The sequence below is a fragment of the Phacochoerus africanus genome, chromosome 8 (genome assembly GCF_016906955.1).
Source record: "Phacochoerus africanus isolate WHEZ1 chromosome 8, ROS_Pafr_v1, whole genome shotgun sequence".
Lineage (NCBI taxonomy): Eukaryota > Metazoa > Chordata > Mammalia > Artiodactyla > Suidae > Phacochoerus > Phacochoerus africanus.
Window position 1 is genome coordinate 37129683 of NC_062551.1, and position 25500 is coordinate 37155182.

General features: G+C 36.5%; 1 protein-coding gene across 1 annotated transcript in view; it reads left to right on the forward strand.

The window, feature by feature from the left end:
• The window catches only part of ITFG1 (integrin alpha FG-GAP repeat containing 1), a 224048-nt gene that overhangs the window by 128555 nt on the left and 69993 nt on the right, over positions 1–25500 (forward strand). The gene's annotated exons all lie outside the window — the stretch shown is intronic.

A 25500-nucleotide genomic window follows, 5' to 3' on the forward strand; every position in this document is an offset into this window, starting at 1 on the left:
CAAAGAGCCAGTGCTCTATTCCCTACTAACAAGAATGCAGAAAGGACTAAGGAATGGAAGAGAGAGTCTTTAAATCTGTGTTTGAAGTCCTGGGTATGGATGTAGGTAGCCATGCATGAAAATGACATGGTCAACACTGAATAACTTTTGATAATTGAACTACAGTGTGGATTACTGCCTATGTTTCAAAATGGCTTCCGGTAGCAAACAAGCAAAGCAGACCAATCAAGCAATACAGTAGCTTCAGAATTTAAATTGACATTTAAACTGAATGTCACAAAAGTGAATTGGGACATGCATTCTGATTGATTCCTCTAAAATAGAAGAGTTAAATAGAAACTAGAATTTTGTAACGTAAAATGTCAAAAGTGCAATCTACAGTTGCTCATAGAAACATCTCAAATGAGAAAAAACAACTGACAGACGCCAATAACAAGATAACACAGATACTGGAAATATCTAAAGAGTTTAACTGGTTGCTGTAAAAAACATGCTTCCTCAAGCATTTATAAACCCTGTTGATATAAATAGAAAAACAGCAAAGAAATATAAGATACCATAGACTAAAGTGGAAATTTCAAAATTAAAAATTACAATAACTGAAATTTAAAACTCACCGAATCCCTCAACAGGAGAATGGAGATTACAGTGTAAATAACTACTAATAGAAATTATCCAGCCTGATAACAGAGAGAAATGGATTGAAGAGAAAATGAACAAAGCCATAGAATTCTGTGGGACAGTAATAAAATATCTACATTCCCATTATTACAGTTCCAGAAAGCAACAGAAAAGAATTCAGGACTAAAAAAGATTTGGAGAAATAATAACTGAAAACAACCCAAATTTAGTGAAAGATATAAGCCTACAAATTGAAGAAAGTGAGCAAACCTCAAACAGATTACACCTAAAGAAATCCTCACATCATAATCAAATTTGTGAAAACAAAAGATGGAGGAAAAATTATAAATATGATCAAAGAAAAAGAAAGCATTGCTTTTAAAAGAACAGTAATTCATATTTCTTATCAGGAGCCATGGAGACTAGGAACAATTGGCACACATTTTTGAAGGGCTGAAGAAAAGAATAGTAAACTCAGAGTTCTATACCTAGCAAAAATATCTGTCAAGGATGAAGGTAAAATAAATACATTCTTAACAGAAGGAAATCTGAAAATGTCAACGGAAGAAAGCATGTAAAATCATTATTAAAAGAAATTTTTCAAGAGTTCCTGTCATGGTTCAGAGGAAACAAATCCGAGCAGGAACCATGATCTGACCAGGTTCAATCCCTGGCCTCGCTCAGTGGGTTAAGGATCTGGTGTTGCCATGAGCTGTGGTGTAGGTAGCAGACGCAGCTTGGATCTGGTATTTCTGTGGCTCTGGTGTTGGCTGGCAGCAACAGCTCCAATTAGACCCCTAGCCTGGAAACTTCCATAAGCCACAGGTGCAGCCCTTAAAAGACAAAAAGACCACAAAAAAAAATTTTTTTCAGACAGAAAATGACACCAGAAGGAAATTTGATATATCAGTAATGAAGAAAAGAACAATAGGAGAAATATCTAGGTAAATAGCATAGATTTTTCTTTTCCTATGGAATTATATAAATTATGACGGTTGGGAGCAAATAATTTAACAATCCCTGATAAATCTCTCAACATAGAGGTAGTATTCTAGACAATTATATTGTAAAGGCTAAACAGACCTAATAAGTAAATTTTCTACATTCCAGTTGAAGTGGTAAAACTATACTAGCATATGGTGATATGTGTTTTATATATAAATGTATTCCCTAGATCAACCCACTGAAGGAAAAAAAAATAGAGATACTAAGAAATACATTAGATAAATTAAATGGCAATATTTTAAAATATTCAAATAACCAACTAAGCCTCAGGAAAAGGAATAAGAATGAAAAGCAATGGAGACAACAGAGGAACCAATACTTACATTAAATGTAAATGTTTTGAACACACTAATTAAAAAACAGAATGTCAGAATAGATTGAAAAATTATGATTCTGTTATATTGTCAACTAGAAAATCACTCCAAATATAATGAGTGGGAAAACATACCATGCCAACAATAATCAAATGAAAACTGGAGTAGCTGTTTAAACACAGTAGATTTCTGAGCAAAGAAAATTACCAGAATGAAGATTGATACTACCTCATTAGAAGAGGGCTAATTCACAAAAAAAAATATAGTAATCCTAAATGTGTATGCCGCATACAACAGAGCTGCTGTTACATGAGGAAAAAAACTGATAGGACTAGAAATAGGCAAATCCACATAGTTGGGGGCATCATTATCCCTCTTTCCTTAATCAATAGAATCACTAAACAGAAAGCCAGATAGAGAAAAACTAAAACTGAGGAGCGCTGTTAAACAAGATCTAATTCACATTTACAGAGCACTCAATCCAACAACAGAAAAATATACTTTTTCTTTTTGAGTTTAATTATCAACACTATGTTGTTCTGAGTACAAAACGTAGTGACCAAGTATTTCCATGCATTACGAAATGGTTACCATGATAAGTCAAGTTATCCTCTATCCCAAAGTTATTACAATATTATTGACTATATTACCTATACTGTACATTTCATCAACATAACACTCTTATCATTATAAGTTTGTACCTCTTAATTATCCTTACCTATTTTATTCATACCCCTATACCCTTCCCAAGGGCCAACTGTGTGTTCACTATATCTAAGAGTCTTTTTCTGTTTTATTGTATTTGTCTGTTTGTTTTATTTTTTAAACAGCACATATAAGTGAATACATAACATTTGTCTTTCTCTGACTTAGATCATTTAGCATAATACCCTATAGGTACATCCATGTTGTCACAAATTGCAAGATTTCATTTCTTTTTTATATCTAATATTCCAGTATATAAATATGCCATATCTTCTTTATCCACTTATGTGTCTATGGCTGCATAGGTTGTTTCCATAGGCTGTTTTATGCAGAGTTCTTGTTTTTCCAGTGCCACTTGTTGAAGAGGCTATCTTATCACCATTGTATATTCTCACCTCTGTTACTGACCATAAATGTGTGAGTTCATTTCTGGTCTCTATTCTGTTCCATTGATCTATATGTCTGCTTTTGTGTCAGGACCATACTGTTTTGATTACTTTAGCTTTGTAGTATATTTTAGTGTGTGATAGCTCCATCTTTGCTCTTCCTTCTCAAGACTGCTTGGGTTATTTGGAGTTGTTTTTGTTTCCATACAAATTTTAGAATTCTTTGTTCTGTTTTGTGAAAAATCCCATTGGTGTTTTGAAAAGAATTGTACTCAATCTGTAGATTGCCTTGGGGAGTATGGCCCTTTTAACAGTGTCAGTTCTTCCAATCTCTGAGCACTATGTATTTTTCCATTTTTAGTGTCATCTTCAGTTTCTTTCATCAAGAGTCTTATACTTTTCTGAATACATGTCTTTTACCACCTTGGTTAGATTTATTCCTAGGTATTTTATTCTTTTTAGATGCAGTTATAAGTGGGATTGTTTTCTTAATTTGTCTTTCTGACAGTTTGTTGTTAGTGTATAGAAGGACATTATTTTTGCATATTAATTTTATATTCTACAACTCTCCTGAATTCATTGATTCTAAAATTTTATGCCATCTCTAGGATTTTCTACATGTACTGTGTCACCTACAAACAGTGACACTTTTAACTTCTTCCTTTCCAATTTAGATGGCTTCTATTGCTTTTTGTTTTCTGATTGCTGTAGCTAGGACTTTTGATACTGTGCTGAGTAAAAGGCACAGGAGTGGGCATCCTTGTTCCTAATCTTAGAGAAAATGTTCTCAGCTTTTCACAGCAAAGCATGATGTTAGCTGTGGATTTCTCATAGCCTTTATTATTTTGAGCTATGTTCCTTCTGTACCCACTTTCTTGAGATTGTTTTATTGAAAATGGATGCTAAATTTTGTCAAAAGCTTTTTCTGCATCTATTGAGATGATCATGTAATTTTTATTCTTCACTTTATTAATGTGGCATATCACATTGATTGATTTGTGGTGTTGAACCATTCTTGCATCCCTAGGATAAATCCCACTTAATCATAGTATATGGTCTTTTCAGTTATTGCTAAATTCTCTTTGCTAATATTTTGTTCAGGTTTTTTGCATCTATGTTTATCAGTGATATTGGTCTATAATTTTCTCTTTTGGTGATGTCTTTGTCTGGTTTTGGTAGCAGTCTAATCTGGCTTCTAAGATGAGTTTCCTCTTCAGTTTTTTGGAATAGTATGAGAATAGGTGTTAACTCTTCTTAAATGTTTGGTGAAATTCACCTGTGAAGCCTTCTGATCCTGGGCTTTTGTTTTTGCTTGTGGGGTTTTTTTTTTTAATTTTAATTACTAATTCAGTTTCATTACTAGTAATTGGTCTATTCATATTTTCAATTTTATTCAATTCGGTTTTTGGAGATTGTACATCTCTAGGAATTTATCCATTTCATCTAGGTTGTCCCATTTTATTGGCATAGAATTGTCTGCAATTTCTTATGATTCCTTATATTTCTGTGGTGTCAGTTGTAATTTCTCCTCTTTTATCTCTAAGTTGGTTTATTTAGGCCCTCTCTTTTTTTTTCTTGATGAGTCTGGCTAGAGGTTTATCAATTTTGATTTCTCTTCAAGAACCAGCTCTTAGTTTCATTGGTTTTTATAATTGGGTTTTTTATTTGTTTGTAGTTTATACTTCATTTATTTCTACTGTGATCTTTATTATTTCTTTCTTTCTACTGACTTTGAGTTTTGTTTGATCTTTCTTTTCTGATTCTTTGTATAATGTTAAGCTTATTGTTTGAATTGTTTATTTCCTGGGATAGACTTTTATTGTTATAAACTTCCACCTTAGAACTGCTTTTGCTGCATCCCATAGATTTTGTATCATTTCGTTTTCATTTTCATCTGTCTCCAGGTATATTTTTATTTCCTCTTTGATTTCTTCAGTGATCCATGGGAAGATTTGCAGGGAGGGATAAATTAGGAATTAGTGTTGGAAAAGAATTTGAGAAAGAATACATATAACTAAATCACTTTGCTGTATATGTGAAACATATAAATCAGCTATACTTCAACTTAAAAATAAAATATAAATTTAAAAAAGAATTATAATTAGCTGGCAAGAGTTAAGGATGCGTGTTAAGCAAGAATTGGTAGGGTTTGAAATGGTTGTATAGTTATAAGGGGGGACCTTGAGACGATAAAGTTGCCACAGATCAATGTTCCAAATGTGGCTGATTCTGATAAAGTTCAGAAGAAATTTAAGTTCTCAGTGGTGCAGTGATATATCTGAGACCAGGTCCTCCACGGCCACTTGATTCCATTTTTATATACCTGAACTATGATTATTTCATAATAATTTAAATTTGTCATCAGGTGAAGGTGGAATGTTAATGTCCTCTACTGTAGTGTTACTCTCAGTTTCTTCCTTATGTTTGTCAGTATTTTCTTTATGTATTTGGATGTTCCCTCCCATGTTAAATGCATGAATATTTATAATTGTTATATCTTCTTATTGGATTGATATCTTGATCATTATGTAATATCATTCTTTGTCTCTTGTTACAGTCTATTTAAAAAAATCTATTTTATGTGATATAAGTTTTGGTACTCAGCTTTCTTTTCACTTCTATTTCCATAGAATACCTTTTTCTATCCCCTCAGCTTCAGTCTGGGTATGTCTTTAGATCTGAAATGAATCAGTCTCTTGTAGGCAGCATATGTACAGGTTTTGTTTTTTTATTCGTTCAACCACTCTGTGTCTTGATTGCAGCACTTAATCCATTTACTTTTCAAGCAATAAATTTTTTTTGTCTTTTGTCTTCTTAGGGCTGCACCCATGACATACGGATGTTCCTACAGCATATGGAGGTTCCCAGGCTAGGATCGAATCAGGTCTGTAGCTGCTGGCCCACACCACAGCCGTAGCAATGCGGGATCCAAGCCGCCTCTGTGACCTACACCAGAGCTCATGACAATGCCGGATCCTTAACCTACTGAGCGAGGCCAGGGATCGAACCCATACTAGTTGGGTTTGTTAACCACTGAGCCACAACGGGAACTTTTCAAGTAATTGTTGATGGATAAGTACTTATAGGCGTTCAGTTAATTGTTTGCTGGGAGTGGGGAGGGTGTTGTAGGTTTTTTTGGTACCTATTTTCTTTCATTCCCTTCCATTGAAATTTGATGGTAATCTTAAGTGTTACATGTAGATTCTTTTCTATTTTTTTGTATTTATCTATTACAGATTTTTGGTTTGTGGTTTTTGTGGTTACCGTGAGGTTTATGTATAGCAATCTATATGTAGTGATTATTTTTTATTGCTGATCTCTTAAGTTCAAATGCATTTTGACAACCCTGTGTTTTTACTGCCCCCTGCCACGTTTACTGTTTTTGACATCATATTTTACATCTTTTTGTTTGGGTATCCCTTAACTACTTGTAGATATAGATGATTTTAGTCCTTTTGTTTTTTAACCTTCCTGCTATCTTTATACATAGTTGATTTACTGCCTTTACTGTATTTGCCTTTACCAATGAGATTTTTTCTTTCATAATTTTCATACTTTGAGTTGTGGTCTTTTCCTTTTCACTTAGAGAAGTCCCATTAACATTTCTTGTGAAGCCAGTTTAGTGATGCTGAACTCTGAGCTTTTGCTTGTCTGTAAAACTTTATCTCATCTTCAGATCAGTGATGGCCTTGCCATATAGAGCATTCTTGGTTTTAGGGTTTTCTTCCTTTCATCACTTTGAATGCCATTCACTCTAGCCTTCAAAGTTTCTGCTCTAAAGTCAGCTGATAGCTTTAGGGGCTCCCTTATATGTAACTAGTTATTTTTCCCTTGCCTCTTTTTAATATTCTCTCTTTATCTTTAATTTTTGCCATTTTAATTACACTATGTCTTGGTATGTACCTCTTTGAGTTGATCTTGTATGGGACTCTCTGTCCTTCCTAAACATGATAGCTGTTTTTGTCCCAGGTTAGGGAAGTTTTCAGCTATTATTTCTTCAAATAAGTTCTCTGCCTCTTTCTCCCTTCTTCTGCAACCTCTATAATGTAAATTTTAGTACATTTGATATTGTCCCAGAAATGGCCTTATGGAGGAGCCCCAGCAGCACATGTCCCTCTGGTCACTAGAGGTGTATTCTACCTGTATCATCCCTTCTTTTATGGCAGGGTTGACATCTATGGGCATGCTGGTGGGCAGGGCTGGCCCTTAACCCAGTTGTCTCTCAGGCCCCCCTTCACTGGGAGCCCACTATCCACTGGTATGTGGGTCCAGATTCTGGGATGGCTGGCTGCGCTTCCTGGGAAGTCCTGGAGCTACTGCCAATCTACTGGTAGAGCCAAATCTCTGGGCAACTGGCTTCAGGATCTACTGTTCCCACAGTTGGTACCAGCTACTGATGGGTGGGGCTCAGTCTTGGGATGGCTGGCTACAGGGCCTGCTCTTCCCAGATCTGAGACCAGCTTGCTGGTGAGAAGGACCAGATCCAATGGCAGCTGTTCTAGGACCAGTGTTACCTTCTGGTAGGTTTGGCTAAGTCCCTGATGGACTGTCTTCACTGTCTGGGATGTCCTATGGCTGATACTGGCCTGTGGGTGGGGCTTGTTTCTGAAGTGCTTGGCTTAGGGGTTTGTTGGGGCCCAAAGAGACGTACAACTGGTGCCAATCTGATGCTGGGTGAGGCTGTGTCCCCACATGGCTGACTGCTAGGCCTGAGCATTCTTGAGACTGGGGCTCACCAGCTGCTTGGCCTATAAGCCCTCACCACTAATAGGTTATAAAATGACATTTGTCAGCACCAGTGTTATCACAGTAGTAAAAGCTTCCAAAGGTGGCTTCCACTAGCATCTGTATCCCCAGGGCTAGTCCCAGTTGACTCCTGCTTCTCTGGGAGGCTCTCCAGGATCAGAAAGTATGTCTGACCCAAGCTCCTTTCAGATTACTGCCTCTGCACTGCATCTTGGAACATGTGATATGTTATACACACCCAAGAGTAGAGTCTCTGTTTCCTAGAGTTCTGTAGCTCTCCAGTATGCAACCTCTGCTGATCTTCCGTGTCGAACGTTCTTGAGACTTGTCTTCCCAGTTTAGAATCCTCAGTCTTGGGAGCCCGATATGAGTTTTGGACCCTTCACTCTTTGAGAACCTTTGCAGTTTGACTATCCTCCAGTTTGTGGGTTGCCTCCCTCCTACAGAGGTCTTTACCACATCTCCAGCCCTCCTACTAGTCTCATTGTGTTTTCCTCTTTATATCTTTAGTTGTGGAAGATCTTTTCTGCTAGTCTTCAGGTCTTTCTCATTGATAGCTGCTCTGTAAATAGTTGTAATTTTGATGTGCCCCTGGGAGAAGGTGAGTTCAGTGTCCTCCTACTGCACCATCTTGGCGAGTCCCCTCAGAATACACATTCTTTTCATGCAAACACATGGGATGTTTACTGAAATAAAACAAACTTTACTATACTTAATTATACAGCATTTGACCACAATGGAATTGAACTAAAGGTCAGTAAATGATAACAGGAACATCTCTAAACATTTGGAAAATAACCACACTTCTAAATGATGAGTCGAAAAAGAAGTCTCAGGAAATTTTTTATATATGTTGAACTAAATGAAGATACAACATATCAAAATCTGTGGGATACAGGTAAAGCAAGTCTTATGAGAAAATTTATAGCACTAAATGTTTACATTAGAAAAGAATATCATTATTAAATCAGTAATTTAAACTTCCAGCCCAGGAAACTAGAAGGAAAAAAAAAAAACCTTAAAGCAGTCAGAAGACAGGAAATAATACATATGAAAAAAAGAATTAGATCAAATGAAAAAGAGAAAAGCAATAGACAAAGTCAGCCAAATCAAAATGTGTCTCTCTTCCTCCACATTGCTACTCCTGGATTTTCCTTCCAATAGCAGCATCAAAGATTCTGAAATGAGTTGTAAAGTTTTTTTCTAAATAGAAATATATATATATATTTTTTTATCTAAGCCCAAGTATGACAGGTCTGTAACAGAATAACAGCCAAATTGCTGTCCAGGCAGGAATAAGAAAGAACAAGTCTGCTTGTCTCATCCCTCCTCTTGTCTCAGTCCCTCTCTCATTTCCCCTAGACTCTGGGCACCTGTGCATAATACTCTGCCATTTGAAACAGGGAGCAAGGCAGCAGCACTAAATGCCTTGTCTGTACCAGAACCAGACTAACCTAGTCCTGAAGTCTGGAAAGAAACATTTGTAAATGACCTTTTCCATTCACCTTGCAAATCTCCACCACTCAAAGAAATCCAAACTTTTTGTCACATTGTTTCACATCTTGCAGATACAGCTGAGATCTCAGTGAATCTTGTTCCCCGCCCTCTTGTCTTTGCGTCTCTTATTTACATGAAAACATATTATGTGATGACACTTTTATACATAGGATCTCCATTTGTAATCCCTCTTAAACAAGATTTTTTGCTTTGATCAAAGACTGGAAACAGTACTTATGACCCACAAATGGACAGATGTAAACTTTAGCTCCCTCCTAGAGAATAGGACTATCTGGAAAAGAGGAGAGGAAGATATTTGAATAAATATTTGTTATAAAGCTCAAACAAATTCCTTCTGCCTTATGTAATTTTGTGATACACTTTATTTTTTTTATTTTTTTATTGCCTCTGTAGTTGTGTAATGATCAACACAATCCAGTTTCACAGGATTCCCATCCCTCAACCCAAACCCCCCCCCCCCCCGCCCACTGTCTCCTCACAGACATAAGTTTTTCAATGTCTATGAGTCAGCATCCATTCTGCAAAGAGGTTCAGTCTGTCCTTTTTTCAGATTCCACATGTCAGTGAAAGCATTTGATATTGGTGTTTCATTGTATGGCTGACTTCACTTAGCATGATAATTTCTAGGTCCATCCATTGTGATACACTTTAAAGGTGATCTATTTGCCTAAGATATACTCTTTCTGATTATTGAACTGGAAACATAAACTCCTTCCCAAATCTAAGAGTTAAAATAAATACACTTGCCTGTCACTCACAACCATATCCTTACAGCATAAGGAATGTATAACATAACATATTCTTCAAAGCAGTTTTTTTATGTAGTATGTGTCTTATGTCATCTGTACTAACTCTTCAAAATTCACTGTATTTGACGTTACGCACATCTGAATTTGGTCTAGCCACATTTTACTTGCTTAATAGCCACGCAGAGTCTAATGGCTACCATATTAGACAGTACGGATTTGGACTAAGTCATCACAGTCTTTACAGCCTAAAATTCAAGTTTCTGGTTATAAATCCAAATTTATTTGTTATTACCAGTTAAAATTGCATAGTAAACTATCCATATCTAATTTTCTCTGTAAGTTTCCAGATATTATGCTAATTGTAAGTATATTTTTACATTTAATGTTTATAATTGGGAAATTAGGATACATGGGTTTTATTTCTAATAAAATAAGCAAGCTGGTTTTAACATAATTTTATGTCCAGTATTTTGCTCAATTGAATATAGAATCTGGAATATTTATATATATCCTTGGGTATAAGCTACCACAATATTAATGATAACCGCTGGCACTCATTAGACTCATGTGACAAATGATTACAGAGAATAAAGATAATTCTATCCATTTTAACACTAGAAATGTATACATAGAATCAATTCAAATTGTTTTACATGCAGTCTCAGCCTTCTTTATCTTATTTCAGTATTACTAATATATACTGGGATCATAAAGATATTTTCCTATAGTTTATCATAAAATTTTAATTTTTTATAGGTTTTTGGTGTAATGACCTTTTTATAGATAATAAGAGTTGTAGCCTCTCTTACTTCTGATGTCTGCCCCCCTGTGGCTGAAGTCAGTGTGGTGGCTTGCTGTAGGCTTCCTGATGGGAGGGGCTGATGCCTGCCCACTGGTAGGTGGAGCCTATTCTAATCCCTCTGGTGGGTGGGGCTTAGTCTCTGGATGGGATTAGAGGTGCTGTGTGCCTGAGGGGTCTTTAGGCAGCCTGTTTACTGAAGGGCGGGGCTGTGATCCCACCTGGGTTGTTGTTTGCCCTGGGGCTTCTCAGCCCTGACTGATGGGTGGGGCCAGACTTTCCCAAAATGGCCACATCCAGAGAAAGGCAGCTTTGCCTTCAGTGTCCTTCTCTCACAACAAGCCACGTTCACCCCTGTTTTCCCAGGATGTTCTCTAAGAACTGCAGTCAGGTCTGACCCAGATTCCTATGGAGACCTCGCTCTGCCCTGGGACCCAGTGCACGTGAAAGTCTGTGTGCGCCTTTTAAGAATGGGGTCTCCATTTCCCCCAGTCCTGTGGAGCTCCTGAGCACAAGCCCCACTGGCCTTCAATGCCAGATGCTCCAAGGGCTCTTTCTCCCCGTGCCAGATCCCCACACGTGAGAGTTTGATGTGGGGCTCAGAACTCTCACTCCTGTAGGTGAGTCTCTGTGAACCAGTTAGTTTTCAGTCTATGGAGCTTCCCCCCGGGAGGTATGGGGTTGTTTATATCACAAAATCGCCCCTCCTACCTCTTGAGGTGGTCTCCTCTTTTTCTTCTGGAGTAGGGTATCTTTTTTAAGGTTTCCAGTCCATTCGGGTGGAGATTGCTCAGTCTTTAGTTGTGCGTTTTGTTGTTTTTAGGAGAGAAGTTGAGCTCCAGTCCTTCTATTCCACCATCTTCATGTTCTTCTGTTTCTATACCTTCTACTCTGATGCATTACCTTGCTTGTCAGTCTCTGTACTGACTCTACATTATATTAATCAGTGTAGACCTAATACAGGTTCTGATATCTCATAGCAAAAAAATGTTTCTATGTAATTTTTTTCAGAATTGTCCTGACTATACTTTTTCCTTTTCTCATCCACATAAATTTTAGAAATGATTTTTGTTATTTGGCAAAAAATAATGATAATAATAATAACCTCTAGGAGTTCCCCCTGTGTGGCAATGGGATTGGCACCATCTCTGCAGCCCCAGAACATAGGTTCAGTCCCTGGCTCAGCACAGCGAGTTAAAGGATATGGTATTGCCACAGCTGCAGTGTAGGTTGCAACTGTGGCTCAGACCCAATCCCTGGCTCAGGAACTCCATACGCTATGGAGCAGCCAAAAATGGGAAAAACAAACCAAAAAAAACTCTATTGACCTCTGGTTGATTTGATTGTATTTAAAAATTAATTTGTGAAGTGATATCATATTTGTGATGTTGAATCTTCCAGTTCATAACACTTATTTATATTTTGTTTAAATAGTCTTTAATAACGTTTTGTCATTATCATCAATAAAACTCCTATACATCTTTCATTAGATTACTCCTGGATAACTTGGAGATTACATTGTACTATGAATGAGATGTTTCTTCCTGTTGATTTTCTAGTGATTGTTTTTGGTATGTGAGAAGACGCTTGATTGTGGTACATGGTTCTTGTATTTACCAATATTGTTTTATTCTCATATTCTAATAGTTTGTATATTATATTGGGTTTCCCATGTATATTTTTATTTCGTTTGAAAGTAAGAATACTCAGGGTTCTGACCTTACCATTGTTATATCTTTTTTTTTTTTTTGTGCATTTTTGGGCTGCATCCATGCCATATGGAAGTTCCCAGGCTAGGTGTTGAATCAGAGTTACAACTGCCAGCCTGTGCCAGAGACACAGCAACACGGATCTGAGCCATGTCTGCAACCTATACCACAGCTCACTACAACACCAATCTCCAACCCACTGAGCGAGGCCAGGGATTGAACCCACTTCCTCATGGGTACTAGTCAGATTTGTTTCCACTGCACCACTCTTCTTTCTTTTTCTGATCTTATTGCATTGGCCAAGACATTCACTACAGTGTTGTATAATAATGGTGTTACCTGTCGTCATTGACTTGTTCATGATCTAACGTTATGTTTTTATTCAGAAGAGAAGTGTATTTTATAATTTGTAACAAAAGCTGGGGTGATTTACTAGAATGCAAATAATGGCATTCTATGATTTAATAGAACGTTTTTCTTTTTTTTTTTTCTCCCACACCCATGGCATATGGAAATTCCCAGCCCAGGGACTGAACCCAAGCCATAGCTGTGATCTATTCCACAGTTGTGACAATGCCAGATCTTTAACCCACTGCACTGGGCCAGGATCAAACTGGCACCTCTCCAGCAACCCAAGCTGCTGTAGTCAGATCCCTAACCCATTGTGCCACAGTGGGAACTCCAGAATGTATGTTTTTCTAATGAACACAAATCATAGAAATTTAGAAAATACCAATAAAAAATAAATTAAAATCACCCATAATCACTTCACCAGAAATGATCACTGCATGTTGGTATATGGCAGAATGATGATTTAGGTTTTAAATCAGCCTAAAAATGGCAAAATTAACTCTTAGAATCCCTTAAATCACCCTTAAGTTAAAAAGAGTTAGAGACATATGAATCTGTGCAATTCTCCCTGTATACTGTGACATGAAATACAGAAGAATAAATATGAAAAAAGCAGTTCTCTAGCCTTCTTACTGTACATTTATTGTAGTTACTGAACAACAGATTATATATCAGTTCTCTCACAGTGTGCCAAGCATTATACATATGGTTGCATTCAGGACATTAAATGTGTATGGATCAACCCAAGTATCTACATGATTTACTGACTTGAGTATCTGCTTATATAAGACACGACTCCCTCATATAAACTGTACCATATTTTTTTTTCTTTTTAGGGCTGCACCTGTGGCATATGGAAGTTTACAGGCTAGGGATTAAATCAGAGCTGCATTTGCCAGCCTACTCCACAGCCAGACCAGATCCCAGCTGCATCTGTGACCTACACTGCAGCTTGTGGCAACTCCAGATCCTTAACCCACAAAGCAAGGCCAGGGATCAAACCTGTATCCTCATGGATACTAGTCAGGTTCTTATCCCACTAAGCCATAACGGGAATTCCTGTACCATATTTAATAAATACCTATTACTGTGTATTTCCTTGCTAGAACTTTTGTTTTGACTCGTATTTAGCCTTTCAAAAAATCGTGTCATTTGTAATATAAAAACATCAATTAGAGAAATATGATAGCAAGGGAAAGGCCTGGGAGTCTCACATTCCAAGAAAATGTATTGTTTATTCTAAGTTCTTTTGGAACCATACACCTCATTTTGGGACGTAAACCAACGTGCACAGACTCAAACCCAGTCAAGACTCAGATGGGGACTCAAACCCAGCCAAAACCCACACTGGGACCCAGACTCATGATCCTGTAATTAGAATCATTCACGTGGTGTCGGGACTTACTGAGACTCAGCTTCTTTATGTTTCAGTGCAGAAGTAATTCAGCGAGAGGCAAAGTGATAGGTAAGAAGTAGATTTATTTATATAGGATGTTTGTGAGGGATATAAGTGGGTAGGCAAGGGGGCTCTGCCCTGAGAATTAAGTGGGCTACATTTTTGAAGTCAAAAGAAAGTAAAGAGGGGAGAAAACTACCTTATTCCTTATTCTTTGAGTTGACATCAGGCTTACATCACTGACACCTTTGCATTGGTCAGGAAGCAGAATGTTTGACACCAACAGGTCAAACTATGACTGTCATTGCGCTTATTCCAGTCAGCAGAAGGGTGGAAAATAGGTTAAATCATCTTAAGTTTTAGTTTAATGAGGGATGTCATCCTTCCCTTATATTCCTGTCCTTGGTTCTAAGGATCATTATCTTGCTGGCCTCAACCAGCAGGATGCTGGCCTCATTCTTTCACTTAATGGCCTGGGGCATATCTCGTGCTTCTATAGATGACGTTATAGTTAAGCCTGCCTCATTTTACTTGTTCCTATAGCTTTCTCGAGCGATCATTAACTTACAGTGGTGCCCCCCAAATTCCCTCTCTATCTCTAATTCCCTAGTGGGATTTCTAAAACTACTGTGTAACTATTCTACTCTATCCCTCTCACTTTTAGGAGGTGGACAGCCAATGTCAGCTAAACACAGTAGAAAAAGATTGATACATATCCAGGTACATGTGGGAAATTTAGCATGAGATGAACATGAATGCAATCAAGGGAAACAAATCTGATATATAAAACCCATGTTAGCCAAGCTTTTAAAATGTTCTTCATAAGTCTAAGAAACTCCTTCCCTCCCTTCCAAATAAGTGAACATCAGAAAGCAAGTAGAATCCCAAAGTAAGAGGGATACATCATGGTCATTTTTTATATGCCATGGAGTTTGAAATAGCGTTCTCAAGAGTAAAAGAGAACATGGATTGCCTGAATTCATACTCCTTTTACATTATAACTAGGTGTTTTTTATTATTATTATTACTATTTTGTCTTTTCTAGGGCCGCACCTGCTGCATATGGAAGTTCCCAGGCTGGGGGTCAAATCGGAACTGTAGCCACCAGCCTACGCCAGAGCCACAGCGTCACAGGATCTGAGCTGCATCTGCAACCTACACCACAGCTCACGGCAATGCCACATCCTTAACCCACTGAGCAAGGCCAGGGACCGAACCCTCAACCCCATGGTTTCTAGTTGGATCCGTTAACCACTGAGCCACGATAGGAACTCCGTAAATAGGCTTTTTAAACAGACTTACTCAGGCTTTTTCCCACAGAAAAATTCATGGTCTTTCCCACTGTAGTTGCAGTCTCTGTACAACTTCAACAACTTACTGTTGTTCGTTAGCATGAGTATCCTAACGTGAGAGTCACAGTTTATTATTTCCTCTAGATTTTCATTATCATAGGTATGCCATTTCTTTGAAGTTTTAAAGTCATTGTTATCTTAGAATTTTATCTCACCTTCAAGTAATGGTAAAAAGCAATTCTGAATGGTAAATCTCAAATTGGGTCACTTGGGGTCACTCAAAGCCAAGAAAGACTTGACAAGGAAAAAAGGTTTTAGCTTTACAGAAGTACTAATTGTGTTATATCTGCTTTATCTTTCAGAGTTTTAGTTAATTATCTAAATGTTTTGTCCCCTGCTTAATAAAGGGTTTAATAGGTGATAATGTATACATTCCTGATTTAATCTTATTTTAATGCATTTCATTGATGGGAAAATGCCTTTTTTTAAGGTATGTAATTATCTTAACTCAGCATGTTGTCAAGCTTTTCCCAAAAAGATAAAATTAACTGTGGTTAGTTCTTTTGTCTCACGGATATTCAAGTACATACAATTTCTTACCTTTCATGAACTAGTGAATATTTCACATAAGTTGATTTTACAATATGGTATAAACACAAAATAATGGCTGATTTCCAAACAATTTATTTTCCTCGATTGAATTTCATTGATGTCCCCAACTCTAAATGAATATGACTCTTATTTATCTAAAACACGGATGAATCAATTGTTCAGAAGAATCAACCTTGATAGAATAAACATTTCTTTAGTAATATTAAAAACACTTTAGAAGTTCTTCTATAAGACTTACCTGTTTGGAGGTGATTACTAATAGGGATGGGATTCTGCATGAGGGTAATGAAAATAATATGGAATTTAATAGTGGTGATGGTTGTACACTCTTGTGACTATACCAAAGACTGCTAAATTGAACTCTTTAAAATGGTGAATTTTTGGAGTTCCCATCGTGGCACAGCAGAAGCGAATCTGACTAGGAACCATGAGGTTGCGGGTTCAATCCCTGGCCTTGCTCAGTGCGTTAAGGATCCGGTGTTGCCATGAGCTGTGGTGTAGGTCGCAGATGCGGCTCAGACCTGGCGCTGCTGCGGCTGTGGGGTAGGCCAGCAGCAATAGCTCCAATTAGACCCCTAGCCTGGGAGCTTCTATATGCCGCAGATGGCGGTCCTAAAAAGTAAAATAACAATAAAATAAAATAAAATAAAATGGTGAATTTTATGTTACGTGAATTGTTTTAATACAAAAAAGTCAGTTAAAGAGTCAGACTCAGGAGTTCCCGTTGTGGCTCAGTGCATTATGAACCTGTAACAGGTTCGATCCCTGGCCTGAATCAGTGGGTCAAGGACTTAGCCTTGCCGTGAGCTGTGGTGTAGACTGGCAGCTATAGCTCTGATTTGACCCCTGGCCTGGGAACTTCCATCTGCCACAAGTATGGCCCTAAAAGATAAATAGTCAGACTTACATAATTCTTACTGATTTATATATACTTCGATTTTGTACAAATATTGTACTAACCAAGCTATTCACTGACCTTAACCATCACTTACCTTCACTTTTACTGCTCACATTGAAGACTTACCATCCCTGGAAATGTCAGAAGACTCAACAGCTTCCGAAGGCATCTTCAAAGAGGAATCACAAAACTGTCCCGAGCAATGGCACTGAAATAAGTATAGTGCCTCTCTAGGAGCTTGCGTGGAGGACACAAGATTTACACGTGTTGTGAGCTTATTCTTTTGTAAAAATCAGTCACATCAACTTGTCACATTCAGTTTTTCTTGTGCAGCAAACCTGAGCTACTCTGAACCTTGTGAGGTATCTCCCTAGGCAGCCCACACAAGTGTTTGGTGTCCTCTAAGTCTTAATCAAGGGCACAAGTGGAGGGCATGTCCATTTTCCTGTGCTTCCAACATATTTGATCACTTCAAAACTAGAGGAGCTGAGGAGAAAGATGACAGGACTTAACAATAAATTAAGCCTTTAGTGTTTGCTTTTCTTACTAAAAAAGCTTTACCTGTTATATTTAACTTTAAAAATATTTATCGAGTGCCAATTCTACTGAAGCAGGTTCTCGGTGTTGAGGATACAAGAGTGAACAAGGGAGATAAATTTAGGAAAATTAGACAATAAACAAGAAAATCATAAATAAGAAAAATATAAAGTGCTAAGACTCTGTAGTGAATTAAGTAGTTGATGAGAGTCTGGTGACTACAAGAAAAATTCTGCTTCTTGCCTACTACAGAAAACTGTGTACACATCAAAAGAAATATGACATATTTAGAACCTGCCCACCAAGAGATAATTTCCATTAGTCTTGGCTGTATATCCCTCCTCTACCTGTGTGCTCAGGAGTGTGTCTAAGTATGTGCATAATGTTTTGTTTGTATTGCAAAACAAGATCATATTATTAATACTGTGCTATAACCTGCTTTTTTCACTTAACATATTATGAACAATTTTACATGTCAATAATGTTCCTTTTATAATATCATTGTAACAATTAGTAAGTATTCCATTTGGTTGATATAACCAATCTTCAGTTACTGGATATTTCTAATGTTGAATGATATGTGTTTCTCTCCATCACTGTAGGATACATACTTTTCATCCTTCTGGTCTGTTGTTTTGGGGTTTTTAACAAAATCTTTTTATCTGACTCTTGGCATTCCACAAGACACTCTTCAGCCATTGACTTTTTTCCTTTATTTCTTCCCACAGCCATTTCATTCAGATGTAACAACACATGTTGTCTTTCCTAACTTACATGTGAAAAAAAAAAAAAAACCCAGATCTTTATCTCAAATCTTGTTTTGTCTGCCACGTGGCTATCTGACCATCTCCCAAAACTTACCTTATCTAAAACCAACCTTAATCATACCTCCCCATCTCTTCAGATCCAACTTGTCCTCATAATTTCCCAGGCTACTGCAAATATATCACAATGGCCCCAATCATTTTAGCCTGGAAAAGTCAAATTACCTCCACCAAGCAGTTACAGCCTCTTTTGTAATGTGATTTTCTGCTCCATCATCACTGCCTCTGCCATCTCCCTAGTTCAAGCTCAAGTCTTCAAGTCTTCTTTCTCCTTAGCCTAATTTATTATTTTATCAGTTTTCTCATTGGTTTCTTTATTTGATACCATCTCCCTTTCCGTTCTGCTTGCCTGCTCTGGGTCTGGCTGCATCAGTTACCCCCTCTTATGCCTTTGGAATCTTCTCATTCCACCGTCTTTTGCCCCTAATCTTTATTTAAATATGCGCAAGTCTCCCTAAACTTTTAAAAATTTTTCATGACTCTGAACAGCTGTCTCTATTTTATCACCTCAAATTCACCCTTAACCTGTGACAGTCTGCCTTCAGGCCACTCCATGCTACTAACCTCTCTTTCAGTCCCAGTGGATACTTCACAGTCTCTTATGTCACCAGATGTTTGTCTACATTTGGCTATTGATAACTTACTCCTAAAACTCTCTGTTTCTCTCTATATCCTATCTCACTGTCCATATAACCATCTCTTCTGAGAACTCTTCTTCACCTTGGCTATCTTAAATATTGGTGTTTCTGAGGGTTCCATTCTCAGCCATTTGTCGGCCACCTTAAATATTGGTGTTTCTGAGGGTTCCATTAAGCCATTTGTTCTCACTCTGCACGTTCTTCATCTACTTCGGCTAATTTAATTACCACTAGAAGCTTAGGGCTTTTTTGGTTTTTGGAACATGTGGATGTTCCAAATTTCAAGCCAGAAATGGGGTGGCATCTTTCATTGCCCTTTCTCTTTGCCCTTATCCAGTTCATCATGGCATCCTACAATTTTCACAGCTAAACAAGAATCAGTATAATTTCCTAACCAATCTTTTGTCCTTCTGTGTATATACTTCATAAGTTATGGTGTGCCCATGAATTTACTCCTAAAGTCTCAATATTCTTTTTTATACAATGCCCAACTGATAAATAAAATGACTATTTCATGTTATATAACTTGAAACACAAATATTACAGTATCTAGAAAAAAAATTAGCCAATGTAAGAAATATTGTTGAATAAAGATAAATTAAAACATGACAAAATCTTTTCTAATCACTTATTTGTCAGGAGTTTTTAGCATTCCCTTAGTCTTGTAACCTGTTAAGTTTGGGCTTTTAGTTGGCCTTGCTTTCCAAAAGATGCTTGCTTCCTCTTGTTATTCAAGAAACATTTACTGTCTTGCCCACTGACTCTCATATCCTACCTGCTATCTGGGGAATAAATGTATTGCTTTTGCCCAGAGCTCAAGTGAACTTTATTCCAGACATCAAGTTTATCATCTCTTTTGAACATTTCTAATTGTCAGTAGTCCATATTACAGAAACAAATAATTTTAGTATTTGAAAGTGGAAGTTTTCATTGTTTCTGTTAGCTGAGGATTCTTAGCAGCATGCTGCTGCTTTGGGGCAGCGTGAGTTTCAGAGCAACAACTCAAAAAATTGCTTCATTTTTTAGAAGATTCTTAATGGACTTATTTGTGTTTCTTTGCAGTTTGTTTTTCTTCTGTGTGTAAAACTGCCTTTCTTCCGGTTTATACAGAAAGATAGACATATCCCAAAATTGAAGCTCTTTTCCCTCCTTGTGATCCTGGGCTGATAATGAAATTGGGGGATTAAGAGGAAAAGAGTTAAGGACAAGCTAGAAGAGCAGAATTCACTGGATATAGAAATGACTAAAGTGGGCTCATGAGCTCTAAGAGCAGCCAGGGAGAAAATCAAACTTAAAGTTAAATGACCCATCAGCTACTTTTCTTAATGAGAAATAAGGCAGATGCACACAACATATTAACAACTTAAAATAAAGAAACAACACCAGTTTTGGTGCTCAGCAGGATAAGGATCCGGTGGTTACTGCTGTGGCCCAGGTTGCATCCCTAGCCCAGGAAATTCCACATGCCACAGGTGAAGCCAAAAGCAAAAGAAACAACACTGGGAGTTCCCTTTGTGGCCCAGTGGGTTAAGAACCTGACTAGTATCCATGAGGATACAGATTCGATCCCTGGCCTCACTCAGTGGGTTAAGGATGTGGTGTTGCCACAAGCTGCAGCCCTAAAAAGCAAAAAAAAAAAAAAAAAAGAAAGAAAGAAGGAAGGAAAGAAACTCTGATTTAATCCTTGAAGAGAAATTAAAACCAGCCTTGAGAGGCTGCAGACATGCATGTGGAAGTTCCCAGGCCAAGGATCAAATCCATGCCACGGCAGTGACCTGAGCCACTGCAGTGACAACACTGGATCCTTAACTCGCTGACACAAGGAAACTCCTAATTGGCCAATGTTTATATATCGAGTGTACAGCCTCTTAAGGCTGGTTTTAATTTCTCTTCAAGGATTTAAAATCAGAGTTGTTTCCAGTGTTGGTGGGTATATTTCTTCACCGTCTATTCTGTTCCAGTGATTTATTTTCCATCTTGGCAGCAACACCACATGTTTAGACTACTGTTGGTTTATAATGAATAGTGAATTCAGATAGTGTAAGTCCTCCAACTTTATTCTCTTTATCAACATCATTTTGGCTATTGCAGGTCCTTGACATTCTTAGTGAATTGTAGGGACCAGTTCATCAATTTCTAAGGAAAAAAAAAAAGTCTTTTGAGATTTTGACTGATATTACATGGAGCTGTAGATCAATATGGGGATAACTGAAATCTTAACAATACTGAGGCTTCTGCCCCTGACCACTGTGTATGTGTCTTTTTACTTAATTTTCTCAGTAGCGTATTACAGTTTTCAGTGTACAGGTCTTACACATGTGTGTCAGATACCTAAGTCCTGCATTTTTTGTGCTTTTCTCACTGGTACTTTTTTAATGAAATTTCTGGTTGTTTGGTAAAATATAGAAATACAATTGTCTTTTGTATATTGTTCCTGTATTCTGCCATCTAACTCTACTTTTAGTTCTAGTCCTCTTGGGGTTGATATTATAGCATTTTCTATATAAACGGTTAAATACTTTATGAACAAAAAGTTTTCTCCCTTTTCCAATATTGTTGCCTTTTATACATTTTACTTGCTTTTTACAGTGGTTAGAATCCATAATACATTGTTGAATGGAAGTGGTGAGAGCAGGCATATGTTGTCTTGTAGGAACAATGATCTTGGGAGGACAATGGTCAGTCTTTCTCTGTTAGTGTGATGTTCACTGTACATTTTCTGTAGATACACTGCATCATATTGAGAAAGTTCATTCTATTCCAAGGTTGCTAAAGGTCTGGATCAGGAAAAGATTTCAGATTTTGTCAAATATTTTTCTACCTTTATTGAGATGATCGTATGGTTTTCCTGATTTAGTTTATTAATCTAGTGAATTAAACTGATTTGTTTTAAAATATTAAAGCAACTTTGCATTCCCGCACTAAACTCAAGTTGATCATGATTTTTATCTTTTCATTCTACCTGTCATCTTCACTTTGCAAGGTACCTGGTTCACTGAAACATGTCCATATCAGAATTATGTCCTATCTTTGCAGGTTCCGTGGTTATCATGAAGCAGAGACATGGCTTCAGAATGCATAAGTTTGAGTGAATACTGTATTATGCAAAGCAAGATCTGACTTATTGTTAGACTTGATTTTCTAGAATTTTGTTAAAAGTTTTTGCTTCTGTGTTCATGAAGAATGTTAGTCTGTAGTTTTCTTATAATGTCTTTGTCTAACTTGACATGTAATATAGCTTCATAGAACAGATTGAGAAGTATGTCTCCCTCATCTATTTTTCTAAAAGGTTTATATAGAATTGGTATTATTTCTTCTCTGAATATTTGGTAGCATTCATCACTGAAGCCTTGTGGGCCTGGAGTTTTCTGATGCGATTTTTTTTTTTTTTTTGAAGGCTTTAAAGCTACAGTTCAAATTTCTTTCTTTATCATCTGAATGAGCTTTGGTAATTTGTGACTTCCAAGGAATTTGTTCATTTCGTCGAATTTGTCAATTGGCACAAAAGTTTCTCAAAACATTGCTTTATTATCCTTTTAATGTCAGTAAAATCTATTGTGATATTATATTACCTGTCTCATTCCTGGTATTTGTACTTTGTCTTCTCTCACAAATACTCTCAAATACAAAGTATTTGTACTTTGTGCCTTTTTTAAATGGCTACTCTTTTTGGAAATTTATCAGTTTTAAAATCGTTCTTCCCATATAACTGGCTTTTGGTTTTATTGATTTTTCTCTACTGCTTTTCTGTTTTCTACTTCATTGTTTTCCTCTGTGTTATTATTTCTTTTCTTCTGCTTATTTTAAGTTTTATTTGCTCTTATATTTCCTGTTTCTTAAGGAAGAAACTGAAATCATCCTCCTTCTTTTCTAATGAACTATTTAATGCTATAAATTTCCCTATAAACATTGCTTTAATGGCATACTACAAATCTTGATATGCTGTGTCTATTTTCAGTTACTTCAGAGTACTTCGTATTTTCTCTTTCAATTTCTTCTTTTACTCATAAATTATTTAATGGTGTTTAATTTCCAAATATTTGGAGTTTTTTCAGATATCTTTTATTGATGTCTTTTTTCCTTTTTATCCCCAGCTTTATGAAATGTAATTGACATATATTAACATTGTGTGAGTTTGTGTACAGTATTATTTGATACATGTATATAATGCAAAATGTTTGCAAAATGTTACTAAGTTTAGTTATTTTTTGTCTCACATAATCACCCTTTTTTTATTCTTGTTATTATGGTTTAGAACATTAAAGCTCTACTGTCATTGCAGCTTTGAAGTATACAGTACAATACTGTTAACTATATCACCATGCTGTGTATTAGATAAGTGAGATTATACAGTATTTGTCTTTCTGTGTCTGATTTATTTCACTTAGCCTAATATCCTCCGTGTTCATCCATGTTGTCACAAATAGCAGGATTTTCTTCTTTTTTAAGTCTTAATAATTATTTTTAATATAGTGCATATCTATAATATATATGCATATCATAGTGCATAAGAAAAATATTGATGTAAATAAGTATATAAGTATTGTTAACCTTTTAGTGAAAGAAACTATAAATTTTAGAAACAAAAGACTGGGGTGAAATGTTTGCAACACATCAGAGTAATAACAGCACATATAATAATAATAGCAGATATTGAAAGTGTGCTGTTTGTTCTACGCACTGGGCACTGTAATAAACCATTTACCATGTGTCTTCTCCTTATGTCAGCCACTTAGGTGATGTACTGTTTTTACCCCCGTTTTACACATAGGGATATGAAAATAACACGTAGAGTCTAAAATTAGAGATCTAAAAATCAATAGTTTCAAAACTTTAAGTGCCAATTCTCAGAATAAATATGAGTAGCTAATAAACGTAAAAATAACACTCAGCTTCTCTCATAATCAGGAAAATGAGGTAATTTTTAAGCTACCCAGTTGGCAAAAATAAGAAGCAGTGTTACTAATATTCGCAAGTTATGAAGAAGGATATACCCATACACTACTTGAAGTATATTTTTTAAGAAGGTCATGTAGCTTTACCTACTGACACATATCCATTGACCACATGGCCTCATTTGGAAATTCTTATTCAATTCCCAAGGAAAAATAATGTGTGTATGTGTGGGTGTGTGACAGGAAACAATTGAAGAAAACTTGATTATCAGTAGCAAGTGTTAAAATGAATTATGTCTTAGCCCTATAATAGAGAAACTGTTGAAAAGAATGAGTATGTGGGGAATCAGGCAATTTGATGGGCTGCTGCTGGGGGTATAAATTGGTACAACTTCTGTGGGGGAAATTTTCAAAATAGAATCAGTTATTAGACAGGAGACAAAGGAGAAATTATTATTCCTTCTAGTGAAAGAACACTGTTATATGTCAGGTCTTGATCAAAACCATCTCAAAGCTTTTTATGTAAATGTTATAATCTGAGAGTTCAAACTATTTGTATTAGAATTTTTTATATAGAAAAGTAATTTTGAAGCCAACCGTATATTTAGTAGATAAAGCAAATTGAATGTTTGTACATTTCCTTATACACTAAAAAATTTACTTTTCTTATAATAGAAGTTTTTCTTTTCCAAATTGCCCAGGCCAACAGTAATATCCAAAGTAATATTTTCATATGGAAAAAAGAAATCTGCCTTTATACTTTTATTTAAAATAATTATTAGAGAAGATTGAACAGTAATAAAACTAAAGTCTTTTAGCTATGTAACATAGAGGGAAGAGAAGGAAGGTGTATATTAGAAAATGCCTCTAAATAGGAGCCATTACATAAAATCATATTATTTACAAAAGTTACTTCTCTATCAAAAGAAAATATTTTTACCTGGCAAGGTGTTGCCACTATATAAATAAGAGTGATGATGATATAAAAACTTATACTAAGATCTAACTGATGACAGTAATTGTTCTAAGTACTTTTGCTCTCAGTATTTCATTTCATTTTTATAACAATCCTATGATATAAGTACTCTTATTACTCAGTTGACAAATAAGAATCTGAGCCTTCAAGAGGTTAAGTAACTTAAGGTCACATAACTGCTAAATGACAGAGCCAGAATTCAAATCCAGGTAATCTGATTCCAAAATCTAAACTCATAAATATTTTGCCAGTAGAGAAGGATTCAAGAGGAAGGACTTCATAACTTTGCAAAGTACAGTGCTTCTTTTATCTGAGAGGTGCTCAGCAATACCTACCCTGTTGCCTTTCTTGGAAGCTGAAATTCTATCACTGTAGATTCACTGCTCTGGGTTTACAAGACTTGGGGATGTCAGTGATCTCCCCTTTTAAAGCAAATATTCACCTGATCAGTTACATACATTGAAAGGGATGTTGACAGAGTCCAGGAACTCAGTAATGAAACAAAGAGTCAATGGCTGTGGAGCAGCAA